The following is a 6000-nucleotide window of genomic DNA, read 5'->3' as shown; positions in this document are numbered from 1 at the left end:
ATTACAGCTTGTACAAGGTAAATTTAATTTTCTAGTGATTTTGTTTCATAAATTTTTGCTATTTCGTTAAATACTATTTTCTATTAGAATTATAGTTTATTTGATTCAGGTTTAGTTATTTGGCAGTAATTTATTGTTTTCTGAATTTGCTAAATTTTTGCAGATTAAATTTTAAAAGCTCTTTTTATTCTAGTGTTTCGCTATTGCAAATTTATACCGAGACATGTTAATTGATGTATGTTAATTGAAGTTTTAATTATATTGTAATTGTATAGGAGCTATGAATATTTTATAGATATATATATATCTATTCATAAATAATTTATTATGGTTCTACCGTATTTGTGTAACTTTATGTAAAATGCTGCAGTATCGTAATGATTTGTTTCAATCAATTTAATTTACGTTATCATCTTATTTCATTTCATTTATCATCAGTTTTTGTTATAAGTAAATACAACGTATTAAAACTAACGTACGTATCAAAACTAACGTATCTCTAGAGAAGGATCTTCAGTGGCATGATTTTGGAAGACGTTTATTTATTGGTGGTTATTATGTGGCGTATATTTGAATATATTTGCAACGCAGTATTATGCGGATGTGATTGAATTTTTGTTCCACGGAATGTATGGTGTACTATAGTGGACATTTTGTTTGTTCAAAGAAGCACGTTATTTTATTGGAAACCGACAAAGGTCGAGTCTTTTCCAAGGGACTTTATTATACCCTTATGTTTGATTATCATGGAACTTACCATGTTTTATACTTTGTAGCTTCTTATTTGAGGACAAACCCGAAGATGACACGGGCCCTCCACACGTATGTCCATGGCTAAAGGGTGACGCATGCCCTTGTTCAGGATCCTATCAACTGTGCCAACACTGTAGGAAGTACAGTTACGCTTGATAAGATTTTATACCAGACGCCCGCCATTGTGACGAATTTTGTTCAACAACGCCACCACTTTATTGAAACATCATGACAGAAACTTTACGGGAGAAATAGACTGAGATACGTTGATAGTGTTTGTTTGCGCAGTGACTTTTCATATATAATCATTTTTCATTTATAAATATTCATTTCTTGTAAATAAATTTGTATTTATTTTTCTGTTCTGAGTTGTTGGTTGTTTTAGATAGCAATTGTGGTCGGCCTGGTATCCCAGCGTAGTCCCTATTGTGACAATTAACCTGTCAATTACATACTGATTACACGGTCGTTGCACACATTATATTAATATTCGGTTCATTTTCGGTAAGTTCCGTGAGATGTACGCTGTGCGGTGAAATGTAATTTAATTTGTATCTATAAACTAAGTGTACTCATCGTTATAGCAGAATAGGGAAAAGCACGAGATTATAATTTATGTGCCACACGTGTTTTAAGTTCGAGACCGTGTTGGTCTATGTTTTTTTTTTTTTTTTTTTTTGGTTAGTTTGTTTCTTTTCCTTATTAATACTTTCAACATTATTGAAGCTATATATGATTATCTTTTATGTTGTTCGTTTTGTTTTATAATGTTTTACTTAATTTTGTTAAGTCTATACTCTTTTTAAATAACATGTTTTAAGAATTCATGTTTAAAACTAAACGGATTAAAATAAATAAATGTCATTTGAATGCCGTTAAGCACACTTCAAATCTGTTCCGTTAAATACTGCAAAACTAAAGAAAGAGTACTAGTAGGCCTAAAAGAATGGCAACAGTAAGGATCGAACCACATAACTCTCAATAATCAGGCATTATCTTAACCGACTATGCTATCAATTGTGAATTGACGAAAACTTTCGCATTAAGCTGACGTAACTTTCAATCCATGACTAATATACTCCACATTAATTCTCGTAAACTACACGGACCAAACCGAAATGGGATCGAATATCTAAATGAGTGCTATAATGTATTCATAATTGACAGGTCAATAAAATCAGACTATACTAGGTCACAACTTCGTCACACTTACCAATATGCCATCGAGCAATATCAATTGATTTAATATCTAGATCTATACTATCAATAAAATCTTTAGTATAAATCGTAAAAATTAAGTTACGTAAACTAACGAAACACCTCCTGAAAATTAACGAGCCTCAGGTCAATATTGCCAAACAATATTTGCTTATTTAATAATCATATCAGTTCCTTGACAATATTTGCTTTCAATGTGCAGGTACTCAACATATTATTTCTCTTTTCAAACAATTAAAATGATATGTTATTGTATTTATGATACTACAATCATGTTTCTATCCGGCGACTTGATGCTTTAGCATCAAAACCTCTACTTGTTGTACTTTTGGTACTAATAAACATCATTCAATAAGTTTAGATAATGACTTTATTGTAAGACAGCTATGAGTGATAAACACCTATCGTATCTATAATCCTTCAAAGTAAATACCCCTGTTTTTAGCAACCGCTTTCCATCTTTTCGGAAGATCGGCAATTACCATTGCCAGGCAACCGCGTGTGATACGTTGAAGCTACTTGTCCACGGCCACTTTTACATTCTCAAAGTCATTAAATCTAACACCCCTGAGTGGCATTTAAGAAAAAATATAAAAAATGATCATGATTAAAGAGACTCATGTCTGGCGAATATGGAAATGAGGCAACACTTACCAGTTACATTTCTCGATTTTAGACGTTATTTTGTGGGATTTATGTGGAGTTGCTTTGTCATTGATTAACAGAACGCCTGACTTTAAGAGCGCTTGTTCTTTTTTCCCCTAAAAGCTGGTCTTAATTTCTCTATCGAAAATGTTTCATAATACTCTGCGTTAAATGTATGTCCAAGAGGAACACCATCATAGACTAAAATTGCGAACTGTTTCAGGTTTTTTTGTTTTCGTCGAAATTTGGCATGTCTTGGCGGCCCTGGAGTGTGCCGATCAGAGGGGTGTGACTTTAATTCATTGGGTTCATTGCTACGAAGCCATGTCTCATCTATTGCCACAATGCGGTAAAAATATTGTTCGCCTTCATTTTTTTATCTTTTAAAGAGCTTTTTGCATTAACCGGTCCACTATTAAGTCCCGCTTAAGGTGATGTGACAGAAACAAATGACGTGTCAGAATTGTATCAAATGACCCAACAGATACACCAAGACTTTCAGCTAAGTCTTCGCATATTACTGCAACTGCCGATCTTCATTAAATATGTCCATAACCTTTTCAACATGATACTTGTCTGTAACCTCAACTGTCCGCTACGGGGAACATCGAAAACATCAAACTGTACATCTGAAAATCGCTGAATCCAACTATAAACTGTATTTAATGAAACAGCAGATTTACCGCAAGCTTCACTTAACTGTTCGTTGATGTTTTGATAAATCTTTACGCTGTACATACAGGCTAACCGCGGTCATTACGCTTGAGCATTGTTCAAATGAAGTCTTATAATACTGCAAATTTGTAACGTCGCTTTTCATTGGATAATCGTGACGTTTGTATTATTAGTTATAAAGATTCTTGACAGGTTATATGGCCCTATATAATCGGTTGTTTGTATACATAATCCGAGCCGCAAGGCGAGGGTTATATTGCAAGCAAGCGTTTATATTCGGCTATATAACCTGTCAATGGTCTTTATAACGAATTTATAACACTGCAAACTTACTTTTTCAGAGACAAAAGAGAGATTTATTTATAAATTGACAGCAGCCGTGTATATAAAACTATATAAACGTCACAATTATCCAATGAAAAGTGACGTTACAAATGTGCAGTATTATAAAGTTTTATATACATGTCTTCAGTTGATTCATTACAAAATCTTACTTTTTTCTCTAAAAAACGATGCTTGCTGTATAATAAATTCGTTATAAAGATTGTCGCCTAGCGGCTCGGTTATATTTACAAATAGCCGTTTATAAAGGGCCATATAACATGTCAACAATCTTTATAACTAATTATATATGTGTAACGTCAAAAGTCGCATGGAAACGTTTTCTACGTCAATGAGAAGACAGCATTATCTGGAAGTTGCACTATTGTTTGAGTTATGTACCATTGCTGCCAACTTATTTCACAATTGTTATTAATGTAACCGTATATCTTAAAAATGTATCAGTAAAATCAGTACTGCAGTATATATATATATATAGCTTACAGTCTTCAGCGTTTCTGTTTCCATTATGTGGCAGGACAGGTAGTGCCGCAACAGATGGAAGTAAAGTGTGAAAAAGCGGCATATATAAATTTGGAAGCCAAAACTACTGTAGATACATGAACAAACAATAACTTATGCAGTAATATCGTACGTTTTGTTCTTTGTTGGAAAGAAAGTTCGCATGTGCGATCTTGTTAATCAGAATGAGGCATGGTGTATTTATGGATTACTGAAAACATTCTAAAAGGCCATATAGAATGGTGTCGTAGTAGAGAATTAGGAACAATTTTATCCATTAAAAATATGATTAAAGAATAGATGTTTTTAAAAGCATTGAAATCTGATCAACCTTCTATTTTTAAGTTAATATATACATATACTTTCTAGAAATGTTCTTTATGAATCCATTAAACATATAGCTTACATGTTTTCCATGTCGCATTGCCTAGCGGACCCGAGAAAATTTCATACAAGTTTTCATTTTGTAAATACAGACTGTTATAGGAAAATACATAAAAATAATCTGGAAAAGGGTAGATCGCTCGGAATCAATGCAAACAATAAAATTACATAAAATGGTTTGATTGAGTCTGTCCATGAGGGATACTGGAAAAGTGCATAATCCCTCAGCTCCTAGAATCGGCTTAAGTAGCGGTATTCAATCTTCAACGCTTAATCTGCTGGAATCAATTATCCCAAAGGATAAAATAATATAACAGCACTGAAGTAAATAACGAGCTACTATACGGTACTTGATACCTGCTGGAAATGAAAAAAAATCCCTCGGAAGCAATGAAAACTACAAATGACCAGAAAACTTTTGTTGATTGAGTATGTACATTTTTCTATGAATTTAGTCTGCAAGTCGTAGCACCTTGTTTTCTCTATAAAAGGTAAATAATCATGTCTTTGTGATTGCAAGTTACTTTGCCGCGGGGTCACTTTGTCTATTATAACTTCTTTACCTCAGATTCCCTTTCAGAATTCCATTTTATTCAGTTTCGCCCATTGTTTTTTGCTTAAGGCACACAATCGTTTGCTTGGGGACCATACGCCGTTTTTCATGAAATGCCACTATCGTGACACATTGAAGGTTCCATAATATGAACGCATCTTTTTGATACTTTAGGAAAATCATATGATAATTTGGTTTGATAAATAAATGAAATCCTTACGTTTTCCTAATTTGCATTTTCAATTTATTTTTTTTTCTAATTGAAATTATGAGAATACCTAGGACGTTTGTAAAAAGCAGGCAACATGTCCGAAGGGTGATTTCACATTATTCCAGTAAGAATATTAGAACCACCCAAATCGAAAAGGCCAAAGAGTTGAAACTAAAAATACCAAAACACAACAATAATGTCTTGTTGAATGATCTGTAAGGATCGAAAATATAATATCTCTGATTGAATGTACGGGGCGACATTTTACGCCGATGAGGCGATAAAATAAAGAAAAAGAATTCCTTAAGAAAGTCCAAGATGGCAAAAATTGAAAATGTTGCAGACTCGGTTCGTATTGTAAAAATCTATAATCATTATTTTTCACACACACACAAAAATCATTTATTAACCTCTTGTACATGTTATATTTTTATCTTTTTACATATACTTCTTTTATACTAGTCATCTGGCGAGCTCAAGCTCTTAACAACTTATGATCAAACAAAAGTGAAGAACACAAAATTAGCATTTTTACAACTTTCAGATACAGTATAAACCAAAATCATTCAGCCAACAAGAATAACTTCACAAACTCTAATCGGCATCTGAAGAGAGTAAAACGGAATCCCGAAAGAACGCCGAAAACGGCAAAACTGAAAATGTTGCAGGGCCGGTTTGATTAAGCCTGTTCATGGACGGTGCTGGGAAATACAAATTA

The sequence above is a fragment of the Ruditapes philippinarum genome, unplaced genomic scaffold, assembly GCF_026571515.1.
Source record: "Ruditapes philippinarum isolate M1 unplaced genomic scaffold, ASM2657151v2 ctg2293_1_1_1_1, whole genome shotgun sequence".
NCBI lineage: Eukaryota > Metazoa > Mollusca > Bivalvia > Venerida > Veneridae > Ruditapes > Ruditapes philippinarum.
This window is presented reverse-complemented; position numbering follows the sequence as displayed.